Source organism: Corapipo altera, unplaced genomic scaffold, assembly GCF_003945725.1.
Source record: "Corapipo altera isolate COAL_440 unplaced genomic scaffold, ASM394572v1 22, whole genome shotgun sequence".
Taxonomy (NCBI): Eukaryota; Metazoa; Chordata; class Aves; order Passeriformes; family Pipridae; genus Corapipo; species Corapipo altera.
The window spans coordinates 13,860,617-13,878,586 of record NW_020884886.1 but is presented as its reverse complement, the minus strand read 5'-3'; the positions used below and the strand labels follow the sequence as shown (position 1 = coordinate 13,878,586).

The 17,970-nt window shown below is 39.0% G+C and overlaps 1 protein-coding gene across 5 annotated transcripts in view; it reads right to left on the bottom strand.

Moving 5' to 3' along the window:
* CUNH4orf19 (chromosome unknown C4orf19 homolog) overlaps nt 1–17,490 on the bottom strand; it is a 42,837-nt gene extending 25,347 nt beyond the window's left edge. For all 5 annotated transcript variants that reach the window (XR_003527599.1, XM_027643043.1, XM_027643044.1 and 2 more), the window contains exon 1: nt 17,171–17,490. The gene's annotated coding sequence lies outside the window, so the exon portion shown is untranslated. The remainder of the gene's footprint in view (nt 1–17,170) is intronic.
* Nucleotides 17,491–17,970: the final 480 nt, after the last annotated feature.

Below are 17,970 nucleotides of genomic sequence, written 5' to 3'. Positions count from 1 at the left end.
AGCTGATTGGATGTTCCCCCATATTTATGTTGTTATATAACAAGATGGCTACACTTTCCCTTTAGTCTACAATGCAGTGTAGGATTTCACTGTCTAGACAGCTAGAGGACTTAAAAAATGTGTACTGAGAAATGTGTCTTTTTTGTTGTTGTTGTTGTTTTTAATAAGAAAGACTGGGAGCATTATTTGAGCTCTTCTATATGGATGGGACTTTTTGGTTAGTGTGGATGTCTGAGATGTGAAGTTAATTTTTAAGAAAGTTGGAAAATAGTGGTGCTTTATTGAAATACTGGTTTAATGTTGCTTTATATGCCCTGTGTTGCCTACTGGTGTGAGAGCATTCTGAAAACTTTAGATGCAGAATGGCATCCATGCTCCTATGATCACTTGAACCATGTGATATTGTACTAACAGTATGAGTTCTACCTATTTTGTTGGTTTTGTTGCTGCTTAGAATTTAAGGACAGGACCTATCTGGGGATTCAAGGAGAATCGAGCCTCTAAATTTCAGAACAACATTACCAGACTGGTGGTGAATGCAGTTATGAATATTTATCTAGAACTTAAGATTTGGAATGAGTATTGAAATGTGCAAGCCACTGCACATTTTATTTAGGCAAAATTCTCAGACTTCTCTTCCTTCCCCTATGATGCTCATACCCTGACAAGATCCATGATCCTCGTTTTTTAAAAAGTTGTGCCAAAACAAAAAATATCCATAATAAATTTAAGTCAGAAAATGCTCTTTTCTATGTTTTAGTGTTTAACACACTCATAGCTGTATTGACCAGATGCTGACACTGGCAATTCTGGGAAATATTCACAAAGAATGCCAGATACCGGGCGACTCATCTTTGTGTTTGTTATAAGAGAACATTTTTTCATTGAACTGTAGCATAAATATTTTACCTTTCTCATCTATATATAACATCTTTAATCAAAGACTTAGATAATTTCTTAAATTATTATTAAAGCTATACCTGACAGCATTTTATTATGTAAAAAAAGTCATCAATCTGATTTCATCAGCACGACTTTGTGTAAAGGCCATTTTGCACGCTCTGGGGTTTTATGTAGGGATGGCTGAAGAAGTAAATCATCATCTCATCCCCAGCTGTTGGCCTCATTTCTGGGTAAGGCCATTCCATAAGGAATATAGAAGATGCTGCATTTTCTTTACTCCTTTTTACCAGGATTTGCAGCACATATTAGTGTGAACTGAAATTTATTGCTCTTTAGCCTTCATTGCTGCATTTTTTACCGTGTCTTCTCCATGGCAGTGGACCTTCCTCCAAGGGGAAAAAACTTGCATGATACTTAATCTTGGTAAAAGCTGGACTGTGAATGACTTGTACTTCAGTGTTAAACTTGGCTCTGTGTTGTTTTATTACTTGATTGCTGAAGCATCCAACAAATTAAGGGCAAGGCCTTGTCTGCAAGTCATACCCTGACTTTAGCTGTTTGACCTGTCTCTGCATTGTGTCAGGAGCTTCATAGGGGTGCACTGGGGCAAAGGCTTGTTTTCAGCTTTTGTGCTGTATGGGAAACATTGAGGCTCAGTGCCTGAACCATGTGATGCCATGGTGTCACTGGGCAATAAGAGGTGACTTGCAACTGGGTCAGCCAAGGATGTGCTGTAAAGACTGACCTCATGCTGTTCTTCTGATGCTCAGGCTCAGAGGAGACCTTATCACTCTCTACAACTCCCTGAAAGAAGGTTGTAGCCAGGTCGGTGTTGGTCTCTTCTCCCAGGCAGCTATCAGTAGGACAAGATGGCATGGTCTTAAGCTCTGCCAGGGGAGGTTTAGGTTGGATATTAGGAAGAAATTCTTTACAGAGAGGGTAATCAGACATTGGAATGGGCTGCCCAGGGAAGTGGTGGATTCTCCGTCCCTGGAGGTTTTTAAGATGAGACTGGATGTGACACTTAGTGCCATGGTCTAGTAACCATGGTGATGTTGGATCAAGTGTTGGACTTGATGATCTCAGAGGTTCCTTCCAACCTGGCTGATTCTATGAGTCTGCTCCCTGCAGGCCCTATCTGCAGACCTGCTGTGGATCTTTTCCTTGCTTGCCCTTACTGGGGAGCTTGTGTTTCTATGTTCATACAACATCTATTTATTGGTGGAGGGGAAGGGGAGATGTGTGTGCTGCAGGTGTTTGTCTGCTCTTTCCAGTATGTTTTTCATTAAAACTGTCTGCTGTGGCATGCACTACCTGATGCAAATATATCCATGTGATTAGCTAGTCTTGCCATCTTTTATCTGGGTTGCAGCTATCTTCCTTAGGGCCTGTCTGTAAGTGGTATTCTGAGGCACCCATGCATCTCCCAGTCTCTGACTATTTTCAGGCAGTGGTGACAAAGCAACATCAAATTTAGCTACAAAAACCAGGATGGTTTCTGAAGTGTAATTCACTGTCATAAGCTCCTAAGCTTTTGTTGGCAAAGGGCCATGGGGAACCACCTGTAGAAATACAATCTCCCTCTATTCGAGTTTTGAGGATGTGTAAATGGATGACATTAAATCATGGGTTATAATTTAGACAGTGAGAAATTTGCAGACTGATTCTGTAAGTTGAAAAATCCCTTGAGGAAACACATTATGTCTATAGTCCTGTCAGTCAGAAGATTAGAGAGTCAGTCAAAAACTAACTTAGGTAAATGGCTTAATAGTAAAGATTGTGCTAATAAAGGTAAGAAATGTATTTTGCTGAAGGCTACAAAAATTGTGGAACTTTGAAGAATGGTATTTCTTTTCCAGAAGATGTAGTAGAAAAATGTTCTGAGCTATGATGAGTTGAACATGATGCTTCTATTGCAACATTAGAAATAATTGAAATTACATAAATTTGTGGTTGAAAGAATCCCAATGTTCTTAGCATTTGGTTATATATTTGGATAACATATGCAGCCTTTAGGGCTCAAATTTCAGAGTGCACTTGTTCATCATAGTTTGTAATTGTGTGAATATTACATTGACACAAATGAATGAACCAATGAGGAACAGAAGTGAAGTGCTTTGTATGTCATTTTGAATACTCAATGGTAGCAAACACAGACTTGGGAGCAGGTTTTCCTCATCACTTTTGTTATGTGCATATATAGATATATATATTCCTACTAGCTGTGATTAGAGTGTGGAAAGTCCTACACTATTAAATTTAGTTTTTAATAGTGTACATTCCTCCAGAAAGGTAAGTGAATCACAGTGGCTGCTGCTTCTTTCTCCTGCTTTTGGTAAGGTACATTCTGCTTTTGAGAATGAGTTTCTGTTGAGAGAGTGGAGCCAAGTTTTCTCTTACTTCAGAAGTACGATACTGAGTGGGAACAAATGGATGACCCTTATTCTATAGTTGACATACATTTAAGTGGCTCATCTTACATCAGTAATCAGTGTAATCAACCTTTACTAAAAATTACATGTATATTTGTTTTACAACTTGTTATGAAATACTTACACCCACAGTGTGAACACCCCTGTCACATCTAGGGGATGGGGATTGCAATCTAGGGGAGTTTGGCTTCCTAGTGTATGCATTGGGGCAGCAAGAGCATCTAGTCATGGAGAGCCAAGGCTGGAGCTGCTGTCAGTGAAGTGAAGTGTTAGTATGAGTCTTACTCAAGGCTTACTGCTTTTCCTGAAGTTCCTCAACTTGTTTGTGGGAGGTGTAAAGCTGTACCCAAAGGCCAGTAAACCCCATTGCTGAAATAGTTCATACCTCTACACTTTTCTCCTTTGTGCAGGTAGCATGCTGCACAAAACAGACCAAGACCAGACTGCAGTGGGGGAGCTCTTCTGGGTAAGAAAGACAGGCGTTTTTGTTAGAATTTAATGTACACATAAGGGCTGAAAAGGCACATAAAATCCTGCTGAAGCCAGCTTCTCCTTGTCCACTTGAAAGTTCTAGCTGTAACATTGGCAGTATTTTTATCCTCCAGACAAATAAAAGCTCAGGAGGAGGTATCAGCAGTGAGTCCTCTAAGCAAAGCAAAGATGAAGATTTTGGAAGTCGTTTCAGTAAAGCAGGCAGTAATGAAGAAGATTTTCAAAATGAAAAGAATTCCCTAATGTTGCCTCTAATGCCCTTTCAAAGTGGGTAGCAAAGGCGTTTTTCAGACAAACTACTGCAATTCAATTAGACTGACCTAATTTTTATTTCTTCTCTTTCAGCTACAGATTTCCACACTGATACAATTTAGCTTTCTTAAGATCCTGTTATGGCTTGGATGGGACTTGGGTTACAGCACTGTTAATTGAGAGAGTTTAAATACAGGAAATGTTCCCTGAATGCTTGCCTTGTCTGTATGCTCATTTGAGCTAAGAAAACTGAAAAAGGACTTTTTTTGAATTTAGGCAGATGAAACATTTTAGAAGGAAAGCAAATGCTGTTGCAGCCCAGAGCAAATGCTACTGAGTATGACTTATGCAATATATGTACTTTTTCAATGAGAAGGAGTAGAGGTTATAGGCCCACTCTTTTATATTTATATCATTATCTTTGTGCTGACTGTTCACAGTAACATACTAAGTGGCACGAAACTCTCACTAAACACCTATAAACTCAATCATGTGCATCACTTCCCACAGTTAGCAGAATTGATTATGTATTTAAAGCAGCTTTATCTAGAAATAGAAATTCTTACTGGGCTTTCTTCATCAGCTTCAGTTTTCTTTATTTAACCTAATTGAAAGCTGCTTTAAAATGCATTGATGACATCAACATTTGGATAAGATTCTGAACTGATGGTTCTAGATTCCAAGCCTTTGAAATAAATGACAGTTCTTTTTGAAGCGTGAAATGACTTTTTCTTGCAACTTCTTCCTTAATTTAAAATTGCTAATCCTATGAGACTGATAGTCCAAGCATCTACTTAAGACTGAAGCCTATTTTGCCTATAGATATAGGCACTGTTGTGAAGCAAGAATAAACTAATAAATAAATAAATTTTAAATCAGTGCATCATTTTCTTATATACAGAATTGCTTCAGTTTGACTACACCAGTGCAACACCACTCTTTTTTTAGAGCTGTGTATAGTACACATTGGTCTTTCTATGAGCTGCTCTAGGTAATGGTTTTGCAGCTGAAGCAATGCTACTGTGACATTTAATACAGCTTGGACTGTCACATTTCCAGTACCAAGAGATCCCTGCGGTGCTCTGACATGAGACTGCCTTCTTTGCCAGGTGTTAGTATTTACTTGCAACCTTCATATGCAGGATTGAAAACAAAGGCATGGTTTTAAATGGTGAGAGAGATTCTCACTGTTTGCAGTCTTTGATCACTTCATCTGTAAAGAAGGTATTTATTTCTCTGCTGTAGTTTTAACTTACTAGCTGGTATGATTTCTTTGCATTCTGGGGATTTTAAGCAGAGAATGCTCAGTATTCCTTTTGATTTTACACTCACAAATGCTATGTATCACATCTTGAATGAGATTTATTGAAATTTTGGAGTTGCTGAGGGTGGTGAAGTCTATAGAAAAGAATTCCTTTTTCTGCAGTGTAATCAGATATGACTTTTATCAGTTCTTTAGCATGATCTTTGTGGTCATCTTTAGCTATTTGAGAGAGCTTTGAAGTTCTTGGACCACTGGAAGAAATATTAGGGCTTAGTTTTTGTGCTCCTTGTCAGTCTGCTAGTTTGATATCAAAGAACTGAGCTGCTGTCCCAGTGTGGATCACAGTGCTGGTAAGATTAGATAGTGAAGTGACAGGAAAGAGAGTTACTTATTGAGACTCAGATAGCTGCTAGATTCTATCAAATCCTACCTTGTTCATGTCAAAAAGACATCAGAATTCATTTCAGCTAGGATGGACAGGCAAATCTGCATAAAAATGTAGTCAGTGCTCTCTTAACCCTTCTTCTGTCTGATCAAGTTTCAGTCTACACATTTCATTGTGATTAGGTGAGAAAGGGGTCTGAAGGAATAAGATATTTTTGTCCTTTACAGGAAAGAAGGCTTTTTCACACTGTGCTATCTGGCATATTACCTCCTGAAATCCTTTAAATGCTTATGTTTTTATTTTCTCTGTAGCAAAACTTTCTTGCAAAAGTGACATATGAGTGACTTGTTGTGTAGTTTCCTGTCACAATTAAATTTCTGTGATACTGAACTACTGCCAAGAGCTGTCCCATTTGTCACCTATTCCTTGTCCTATGCTGTATGTATTCAAAAGGAAAAAGTGACTTTGAAAATTCATAATGAACAAAAGTGCTGGAAAAAACACCAGTCTGCTGTGGCTAGAGCTTAATCTGAGCCCATAAAGTGAGAGCTGGTGAACCAGAGGTCTTGACATCCGCAGAAACTTGGCTAGTTCAAGCTGTATTGGAAGATCCCTTTTTCTTTCCTTTTTTTTTTTTTTCATTTATTACTTTTTCAGCTAGTAGAAAGTTTTTCAAACATGAAAGAATTGTGGAAAGTTGGGGAATCAGTCTTGGGAAAAGGATGTCTCCACAGGCAAAGCCTAAGAAGAAGGAAACAGGTGGCAAAGATTAACATGAGGGCAATCAGCTGTGTGGTTTGGGTGGAGCAATGACTGGAGAGGACAGCTTTGTGAATAATAGGCCTGACTAACTCCCAACAGTCTGTCTGTGGCTTTTCTGCTGGCACTGCCTGCCTGTGCTCTCTGTTGCTCCAGCAGTGGGTGCACTGCAAGAGCAGTAGTGAAACATAGCTCCAGTCCAGCTTCAGCAGCAGTCAGGTGCCACATCATGGCAGAACAATTCATAAAAGCCTTACCTAATGTCATGGTTTGAAACCCACAAAAATCCAATTCTCAAGTCCAAGCCTCCCCCTCCCACAACTCTGTGGGATATTGGTGTTTGTTATGCATAAGACTTTGCCCAGAAAAATCTGTTTAGCTGTCTTGAGTCCTATTACTGGACTTGACAGCAGCATGCTCATGGCAGGTTCCTTCTCTTTGAGGAAGGCACCTTGACAGCCACATTGTCCAAAGCAACTTAAGGTTTTCAAACCTGGTGTTTCCCTTGTCTTGAAGAGTCCTTGTTGCTCTGGGTGGGCTCTGAGCCCCCCTTAAGCACAGTATAGACACTGGAACCCACTGCTGTCAAAGCCACATGAGGCAGTGGTCACCACAGGTTGTGTAATAACCTCCTGATGTCACCCACTACTTGGGATTTCAGGTACCTGCAACTATGCACCTCCTAAATCCAAAGGGATTAAAACTTGAACATTTATTTCTCAGGGATAATGTATTCTCTACTAATAAGCAAGATGGAATTGGGTTGTACCTCCTTATTCTCCCAAAAGTAAGGAGGTGTCAGAAGTCTGGATCCAGTCTGGATCTCTCTAGGTAATCTATAAATGTTTAAATATAGTATGTGTTATTAGATGTCTCTGGGACAGACAGATCAATGAGACCTTTATCACTTACAGTGCCAGTAGATACTGCTGTAACACAAACACGAAAATGCTGCAAAAACCTGATATAGCTCAGAGACAAGGCACCTATAGGTCTCTTTATATAGAGAAATCCCACAGGAAGGGAGGGGGCAAAAGACCTAAAGTGTAACGGGAGCTGGGTGATTGTATGCTGTGAGTAACAAACACCTTGGAATCTTCCAAACATCTCACCTGGATGCTTCAAAAAGACCATTCATGGAAAACTTTGTGGTAATCAATTGCAATCTTTCTTCCATAAAGAAATCTTCAGGCCTCCTGGAAAGCAAAAGAAGTGCCTGGAGAAAGTAGGAGGGTAAACTCAGGCTCTGGTACAGGCTCAGCTTTGTTAACGGGCCTTTCAAAAGGGCTCATTGACATGAGTGCTAAATCATATTTGTATTGCATTTTGCTGGACTAGAATTACAGTGTTTCTCACTGGAAGAAAAGAGTAATGGCTCAGTAAGGAGAAGATTTTCTGCATTCAGGCTTTTCTAGCCTTTATGATGGATGCTCTAGCCTTTGTTTTCCACATAGGTGTGTTATTTTTCTCATGGGAGGGAAAGTAGCAAAAGATCTCTCTGTGTGGGAAGGAGGGTGAAGCTAGTTCTGCAAACATGCTTATTGCAAATACCACCCTAGAGAGAGTCTGCAGATTTTTGGAGACTGAGTTCCATGTGGTAGGTGGGAGGGGGTTTCTGTGCTATTGATTAATTTCAAATTGTGTGGGATTTTCCTGGCATAAATGCATGGAGTCTTTGCCAATTTAAGCTTAATTTTCCTTCTGTCAAATGAGCTGCAAAAGCTGTGTGATGAGGAAGTTTTGAGGATGAAGGACTTCAAAATCTGCAAGGCTTGATGCAGCTAACCTTTTCGTTTTGTTTGGGAGAAGGAGCATGATTTTTCCTGGAAAGTAGTATATTTACTCATGTTGTTTCTTTTGCAAGAAACTTTCTTTTCCAGAGTCTTATTCAGGAAACCCCGTATATCTTCTGGAGTACAAAAGGCTTTTTTATATCTTTGGACAATATGCTTCTTACTGGGAATGCCGTGGAGATGAGGAAAACCAAAACAACCTGAATAAAGTACAAATTCTGCAGAGCAACAATAGATTTGCACAGGTTGGGAAACAGGAGGCCAGAAGGCTCTTGATGGACTCAGTCCTTGGAGAATTTGTGCCAGTATCTAGGTGAGTTGTTCAACTATGTTAGCACTGCACTGCACAGTGAGCTCTGTGGACTGAGCAATACTGCAGGCTGTAGGAAAGTAAGAGAAAGTAGAACTGAACAGGCCAGAAAAAATTGTGTTGTAATGAACAAAAAAATTTCAGCCTGTGATTAAATTTATTTCATGTCAAGAGCAGAATACAAATCTAGGCTCTTTCTTGGCATGGTACTGAACAGTATAAGCCCTGTAACACAGAGCATACCACTGCTGGATTTTTTGTCCTAAGTGTACTTTAGAGAAATTCAGTCAGGTTTACTTTATCCTAACAAAGTCATTTAATGCAGCTGTTTCAGCAGTGCAAAGCACAAGTTTGCAACAAGTTCTTCTGGGGTTCATCTCAAAACACTGGTATTATGAAACAATTTTTTTTGCAGATTTGTCTTTTTTTTTGCATCGAGCTAGAATGACATAGAGAGTGGAAAGCAATTTCAGAAGATTAGAAGAATCAGTGGTTTACAAACTTCAAAATTGTTTGACACAGGCAATTTTAACATGTGTGACAGCTTAACAGGTTTAAGCAAACAGAACCCACAGGAAAAAGAGTCAATGTTGGTTTCACTATTTCAAAGGAAACTTAAGTAGATAGAGGAAAAAAATCTATTTTGTGTGGCTGGAAGACTGAAAACTCTCTTGGAAAGATTTCAAGTTATAACTGGATCTTCAAATTGGAATGCATACAGAAAGAAAAGATACTGAAACCTGTTTATAAATAGCTCGAGTTTGCAAGAGTTACATCTTTGGTTTGTTACTGCTAGGCCAAAGTGAATCGTATACAGAGGAGTAGGTATGACCCACAAAGCACATGCTATAAATTCATTGTTCAGACAAAACATATATTTTTCTGGCAAGATTGAAACAGAAGATGATGAATGAACTACTTGGCCACTTGCCCAAATTCATAGCTTCTAGCAAGTCTCAGAATCAGAGCTATGCATAGGGCACAGTGTTTGGGCTAAGGCATACACAGAAGAATGTGGTTGGAGAAGTAAAAGTAACACTTGGAGAACAATATACTTGGTGCAGATGAGTTGGTTTTGAAAGAAAAATTTGACTTTGCTCATCTTAAAAACCAAACCAACCTTACACAGTTGTTCTGCATGGAAACAGTGGTAAAAATAACTTTATCACTTTCATCATTCTTCCTTATTTTTGCTGCTTTTTAATTGGATCACAACATGAAATCCAGACAAGTAATTTGGCTTGCATTGGAACACCTGGAGAAGATCCTTTCCTCAGCAGAAGAATTTTACATGTTGTGGGAGCAAAATTAGTTTATTCTGTGAGCAAAATAGTAATACTGTTAGTTATGTCAAGTATTAGTGGTCCATAGTTCAGATGCCTAGCATGTAGGGGCACCAATCAGGTATTTTGGTGAATAGTTAGGCTAGGGTGTGCCTGGCTCAAGCAGTTATTTCTGAAATGATCTTGTAGTCTGTAATCTAGTACTGCTTAGACCTACTCAGCTATGGGAATGTTTGAGAAGGATCAACTATGTACACTAAAATTAGGAAACCTTCTAAACCAGCATAAGCCATATAAATCAGTTTATTTATCAGATTATATCTGTGTCTGCTCTCAGATCAGACATAGCCTGAAAGTTATTCATGCACCTCATGCATTTCTTTTTCGTTCATCCTTTTTTTTCTTTGGGGTAGTGGAGTGCAGGGTGTCTTTTCCCCCAGTTTCATTGCTCAACGTGCTTCTCCTACACAATGCTCCTTCTACCTAACAAGTACGGGAATCGTACTGGGATGCATTTTTTAACCTCATTGTTCCTGAACATTTCACATAAAGAAAGGTCAGCAGAGAGTAGAAAAGCATGGTTACAAAAGATTGTGAAAATGGATAACAAACCTTTTAAAACCGAAAAATACAGAAAACACTAGAAGTCACACTCAAAAAACCTTCAAGCAATGACTCTGATACAATACCTTAATAAAGACCCTTTTATATGATATGACCTTTTCTCTTACATGAATTCTTTTTGATTCAAAGGGGTTTTATTTTCTTTTAAATATAGTGTTTAGATTAATGTGTAAAGCATAGAGATAATTTAATCTAGAGCTGTTTAGAGTGTGGGTGAACTTTTCCGTTTGGTTATTTTAAATCAATTTCCTTCACAGACATTGAGTGATGATGGGTGGCTAAGGGAATGATTAATTCACAATTTTGTGAACAAGAGCAAAGAGCTTTTACATTGCAATTACAATAATTATTTCTCAGAACAAGGCAGATCCAAAGAATTGACCACTGCATTAATAAAGGTCCAAATGGGGCTAAGATGTGCTAATGGTGATATAGCAACTGCATTTCTGTAGAATTATTGAATTGCTGATCTTAATTGCATTTGCAACCGTTTTTAGTCTCTCAGTAGAACAATACTTGAAAGCTATAGTAAAGTATTCATTGCCTTAAAAGACTTAGTGTTGTCTGGCATTGAGCCAGCTTAAAAATCCTTTTTTTTTTTTTTTTTGTGTTTCTTTTAATCCTGTGCAAAGGAATGCACTATATTCACCAAAATTATCAATGAAGATTGCGCTATTAGGTCTAACTTGCTGGTCTATGTTTTGGCTGTGGAGTTGCTTGTGATGCTGTATGCTAACAACAGGCTGACATTTGCAGCAGAACTCCTTGTTCCAATAACTACAAATGGTGTGTTGCAGGTCACACTATCATAAAGCAAATACCTGCTGCCTGCGCTGGAATTTTATTTATTGGTCAATTTAACATACTGCCCTGTGACAAGAAAGTTATTGACACTGCGTTGGATTTTTAAAGTATGTTAGTATCTAGAAACAGATTTGACTATTAAAGTGTTTGAGAGACTGATTCAAATTCTGCCTCGTACACAGAGCCAAGGGGCTGATTTAGTTACTTGCTTCTCAAACCTGGCCTTCCCCCACATGCAAAATGTGAGTAATTATGTGCTCTGGGCTAAATAGGTGCTCTCTCACTCTGGACTGACTGAAATCAGTCCAGCCACACTGATTTCAGGGGTGCCACTGTAAAACCTTATGATGGAAGGATGGCGGGGAAATGAAACAATGCTAAGGTTGTAGTTTGATGGTGCCGGTATTGGCTGTGAAAGCAGCCCTAGCATCAAGCTCTTTGCCCTTGGCTTTCCTCTGTTTTCTTAAACTGTCTTTGATGTATTTTGATCATCTGTGCACTAGCAAATCCATATGTTTGTACTCTGTATAAACGTAAAGCAAATGGAGGAGTTTTTATAGAAGGTCATTAATGGGATAATTGCACTGAGCATTAATTTTTAATGTATATTGGTAAATATGGATTAACCTTTTGGCAATCTGTGTGCATTCATCCAAAGCAATGGAAAATACTCCCAAATTATTTTAATTTAAAAAGAGATGCTAAGGACAGAAATTGAACATTGTACGTGGCAATAGCTCCTCAGGCCCCTGGTGGCCTTCAATTCAGGGCTGACGACTGTAGTTTCTGTTTCATTTGCATGAAAATGAAATCTTATGGTATTTTTGGACTTTATCCCTTTATCCACATTTTTCTCTGAAATGGTGTGTGGCAGTTGAATCTGTATCTTTTCTGTGCAGATGCTGCCTATTCATTACTAATGTTCAGTGGAGACACGCACGTACTCTGACAACAAAATGCAGGGCTGATATCAAGCCGTGCAACATCTGCTAAATTCACATGGGGAAAAGGAATATGAAAACAAATACACAAGGGCACAGCTACTGAGATGGTAAATATTGTTTTTTCCATGCCACACCCAACCCAAAAATAGAGACAGAGGGGCCCTTAACAAAGCTTTATCCAGGTTCCTGACAGCTGACTGTTTGTTTTCCAGTGAGTTATAAGTGAACAAGACTGCCAGCTTACTTCAAAAGCATGAATTAGCCTGAGACTTATGCTTCTTTTACTATGAGTAGATCAGAAGTAGAGGAGAAGAATAGCTCCATGGAAATTTGTGGTGTTTAAATCACACAAATATGGTTGCTATTAAGCTTGCTCGCCATAGAGGAGTAAGAGTGAATAACACTTCTTTTGAGGAAATAAACTGCCTGTAATGTGGTGGAGCAGCATGGATTCACTGGCTGGGCAAGAGGAGCAGCAGGCAAGGGAGCCCAGGCTGGCTGTGGGCTGCAGCCCCAGGACTGGGAGGTGCCCTGGCATGGTGGACCTGAGTTTTGATGGGGTGTCCTTCTGCACAGCCTGGCTGTAGGAGGGAGCACACAGCCCAGAAGGGAGAGGAGGAACTTGCTGGGTGGGTGTGTCGGTGCATAGGTAGTGTTTTCTGCATCCTAGGCTGTTGCACAAAGCTCAGGTGCTTAATAAGGTAGATAAAGCTGGGCACTCCCAAATCTACTGCTGATAAAACAGTGTTTCACAGTGGCTGTGGGATGAAGGGGGAAGTGGGTGTAAGAAATACATTCCAGTCAATAAATAGAGTCATTACAATAAATTCAGTGGGGAGGGTAGGAACAGACCCACAGTCTTGAGGGGTCCTCAGGATTGTGGAAATGGGGCTCCATATGGCTCATTTGGGTCACTCCCTGCCTCTCCTGCATGAAAGCTGCTGTCAGAGACTCTGTATCAGGGTGTATCCTAAGAGGACATTAATGCCAACCTGCCTGGGCAAAGTGTCTTAACATCCAGATGCACCTGTCCTGAGCACGGGAGATTGGACGTGAAATAATCTATTTTGGTATGGTCAGGAGAGCTTCTGTCCAGCACAGGCAAACCCATACTGCTGCCATGCTGTTTCTGCTGGCAACAATGTGCTGGGTAGCACTGGCACCACTTGCATCAGGTTATTTCTTTTTCTCCTGTCCTCTGTTGGCAGTGTGAAGATTTGATACTGTTCCCACTGGAGGCAGTGTGAGAAGTTCACAGGCTGGACTTCACACTGAAAGGATTTTCAGTAAATGGGATACACTTGTCCTTGTTACTCAGCTCTTTCTGAAAAGCAGATTGCCTGTAATAGCAAGGCATTGGACCTCGTTTGCATAAAATCACACAATTAACTGCTCTTTAATGGAAATACACAAATTATTAAATAGTTGGGAAGTGATGCAAAGTTGGCCCAAGCCCAGCTGGTAGCATTCAAAAGAGTAAGCCCCAAGGAGATGGCTTACTCCTGTTTGCTATCCTAAATGGAAAAGTAACTTATGTGAATTAATAATAGAGTATTCAACCAGAAATACTTTTCTAACCAGAAAGCATCTGTGGCTTTGCAGCAAACATCTGTGATTAAAGTGAAAAATAGAAATTAAATAAACTTGTATAAAAATGGCAGACAGAAAAAGTCACACAGAAAAAGAAAACTTGTGCCTTTTTTTTCCTGATGTGAGTGATTAAATGTTTAGTTTCCAAGCAATGTATTCAGTTCTTAATAAAATTTTAAAGTTCTTCCATATGTCTAAATGAAAGTGACTCAGAGGAGAACTCACGGGAAAATTGCTGCCTTTTTTTTCCTGTTTACAGCAATCCCTTTTGACCTTTCTACTGAAACTCATGTATTTTGTCCATTTTGATATCAAATTTCAATAAGTAAAACTGCATTGTGTTTTATACCTATCCTCCTTAGGAATACATCCTGCTTGCCAGCACTCTTCTGTAGCTCAGCAGAAGTCAGTGATTTTCATGCACCATTGCTTGGGTGTGAAGTTTTGACATCACTTCTCTAGCATGATCAGGTGCTAAATGAGGTACTCCTGGTTAAGGAGCAGTGGGGATTTGGCCACCTGCTCTGGTTAGCCACGCCCTCCGCATCACGACTTTGTTTTGTGGGCTGACAGGTGACCATATATAATCCTCAGAAAAACAGGTCTGAAGGAGAAATTGTAAATTCCAAACAAATATTTATTGCCTGACTACATTTCATCGTGTTTTAGTGGATTGAGTCCCTCCCACCTTAAGTCTTTAGTGAAACAGTATCAGTGGAAGATGTAGACAATACTGAGGCCATGTTTAATTGGACACTGTGCAAACATAGCAAAAGACCATCCCTTCCTGAAAGATGTGAATAAAGGCTTTCCTTGGCTTTCATTCAGTGAAGTCTGAGAGCAAATACTTTTAGCAAGTTTGTTTCCTTGAGCTCAGGTACAAACAACAGTGTGGTTAGAGAAGGGCCTCAACACTAAGAAATGTTTACCTTGCGCAGTGACCACTTTTAACTAGGCTTTCCAAGGAAGGAAGCCATGGTTCCCTTCACTTGAAGCTTTTGCTTTGTCTTCCCACCTACCTAGAACTGTGCAAAAATCATCAGGTTGATGATTTTTGATATTAGCCTTAAATCTGGTACAGGTTCCCAGAGATCTGCAAGCTTTTTGAAAGATTTGAATTGGCTTTTGACCAATGCTTGTCTTAGCTCTGGTTTTAGGGTAAAGAGAAAAATTATTCCAAACTTCTGGTAGTGTTTTCATTTTTATGTTTGCTTGACTTCTCCAAAATTCAAGAAAAAAGTTCTCCTTTAGGTTTCCTATTGTCTCAGTTTCCAGGAACTTCTCTCTTTTTTTTCGGTTATGAGCAGGAAGTATTTGATTTGTGTGGATTCCCTATAAAACAACACTAGATTTAATTCTACATTGATGTGACAAAGCAAGAGAATAGGTTGGTTTGTTTCATCAGAAAAAAAGAAGAGTAGTACAAATTCCTTTACTAAATGTAAAATTGTGGGTATAAAAAACATCTGAACTACTAGTACTAGCTAGCAAACATCTAATTTATATTCCTTTCTTTAGGAAAGGAGTAAGTGCTCCCCCTCATTCAATGGTCACCTTTCTGGTCACAGAGTAATAGTGTGCATTTTACCTTCCACCCTACAAAGACACTCTGTGTAATTAACATTCAACAAATTTAACTCCTGAGCTACTAAGAGCTGGTTTACCATGACACACCCAATTTGTACAAACATTTCTTAGAAGAGATTGGCCATGGCAGGCTTTCTTGGTGTTTCAGGTGCAATGTTCCTCCTTGGTGAAAACCTGTGGTTGGCTGTTTTTTGGGACCTGCTGTGTTCCTCTCACTCCCCTGAGATTTAAACATAGTTTAGCAAATAAGGCCCTTATCTACAAGAGTTTCTAAATAGATTTTTGTCAGTAATATAAGTTCAGAGGTCAGTTATAGTAAATTCAGAAGAGTTCTTTAAAGTGTAGTGGCTTATTGCTACACTTCCCACCAGCACAGCTGTGAGCAACTCTGTCAGGAGGCTGGTATAATTAGTTTGATAAAAAGACACTTGATGTCTCAGGCTGATCCAGGCTGGTCATACTTGGGTCTTGGCCCTACTCAGCATAAGACCTACTATGTTTCAAGGTGGGCATTCTGAAAGCGAATGACAATTTTTTGAAGTGCCACTGGTAAACTTGTTTGGACTCAAATTTATTTTAAATACTGGTAATGACAAAACTATTTTTTTTTTCCCCGAAGAAAGTTAAGAGCTTATTGAAGCAAGTTGCTTCAAGTATAATTATTCTCTACTTCTTTTAGTGTCTCCTAGCATTAGGTGTGAAGAAGAAAAAGAGATGTGTTTTATAGAATAAACTGCAAAAAAATACATTGTCTGCAATCACCACCTAATCATTGTAGGAGCAAAACAATAAACACTGCTTGCTGCTTTTGTGCAGTGGGAATCCTTAGGGAGTGGAAATCTTACAAGGCATTAGAGATCTTTTAGTAAATTTAGATTCTGTAGCTCTATAGAATGCAGTCTTTAACTGAATTCCTATAAAGAGATTAAAATCCTGAGTATTTAAAACACTGTCTGAAAACAATTACAGTTTAAAGAAAAATCATGATGAGAAAAAGATCTTTGTGATGAAAATGCTAATGCTCTACACTGGAAAACTCCTTCAGCACTGGTAAAAAAAATGAACTCCTGCAATATTGCCGGCAATTGTCAATGAATCTTTATCACTCCATGTGAAAACTGATATGCTTTAATGCAATTTAAATTCTTGATTTAAATAAACTGATTTTAACTGTCTTTCCTCCAAGTCCAAGTAATTTTTTCTCCTTTTATGGAGCACTATAGTATTCCCCATCTGCCTTTCATTTGCTTTTGCAAGATTTTATTTTTAAATGTACCAAATTCTAGGAGGAGAAATCAGAAATCATGTAAGTACAGTGAGGAAGCTGAATCCATTAAAATACACTTTGATTTGAGTGACTGAAACAATGTGCAATTCATGGTATAAGTAAAGTCAGAAGAGTTCTAAATCCCTTCGTTTCAGACATCAAAGACATATTAACTCCCCCTTTTCCCCACGTACTCTAACACAACCCTTTCAATAACTAAGAAATCTTAAAAAATATTACTTTTTAAATAGAGTTGGCTTTAAAATTGTTTTTGTTTGGATTTCCACTGAACCAACTCTGTTTCTGATTGTAAAAACAATACTACTCTACAACAGGTGGAACAAATGAGAACAGATATTTTCAGGATAAATTTCTTAGGGTATTTTGAAAGGTGCAAAAGAAATAGAGTGCAAGATATGTCTTATAAACAGTTTATCTAGAAAGCACAATGTTACAAGTTTAAAGGAAGAACTTTTCCTACCTGCAGGTTTTGTGTGGATCAGGAAGTGTAGCTTTTTCTGATTACAATCTTCCATGGCTTAGCTTGGCTTCTGCATTTGAATGTTAAATATGTAAGAATGCCTTGTTTAGCTTGGGAGTTTGCATGACCTCTTAATGAGACACTGTAGTTAGTGTCATTGGGTATTAAGGCATCATGTGACTGTAGATGAAAATAAAATCCTTCAAAGTTTGCATTTAATACTTCCTAGAATCTGTAACCCTTTACCTGCAGGCTGGATAAAAGCCTGATAGAGCTCACCATTTTATGGTCAGGGTTAAAAAAAGGAGAAGTAGAAGAGCACGTGCCAAATAATTCCTTTCCTCAGAGGCAGTCACAACTACCACAACAAGCTCCGAGCCTGTCAGTGTATTCATGCTGCCATTTACATATTCTTAAAATTAAATCTCCCCATACCACAAACAGTGCTGGAGGGATTTGGCAGCAAGTTCCTCTCTTACATGTTGGCTGGCAATGTTTATTCCCCGCTATTTTGAGTGATTCTCTACGGAGAAACTCAGCTCTAAGGTATATTTGCAGGCATCACGTCTCGTTTACCTGTGAAAGCTGCTGACTTTCCTGGAATCATTTTGATTCAAGTGTGGTGTTTCCAAAGTGCTACAGAAGGTGTTCTACTGCCACAGCCCAGTTAAGAGAGTGTCCCCTGTGGAGGAGGAGAGATTTAACTTAAGCACGCAACTGGGTCAGGTGTGACCTTTAATATGTATCGATGTACCTGGAAACTAAAAAAAGCCTCCTGTAAAGAAGGAGCACTCAGATTG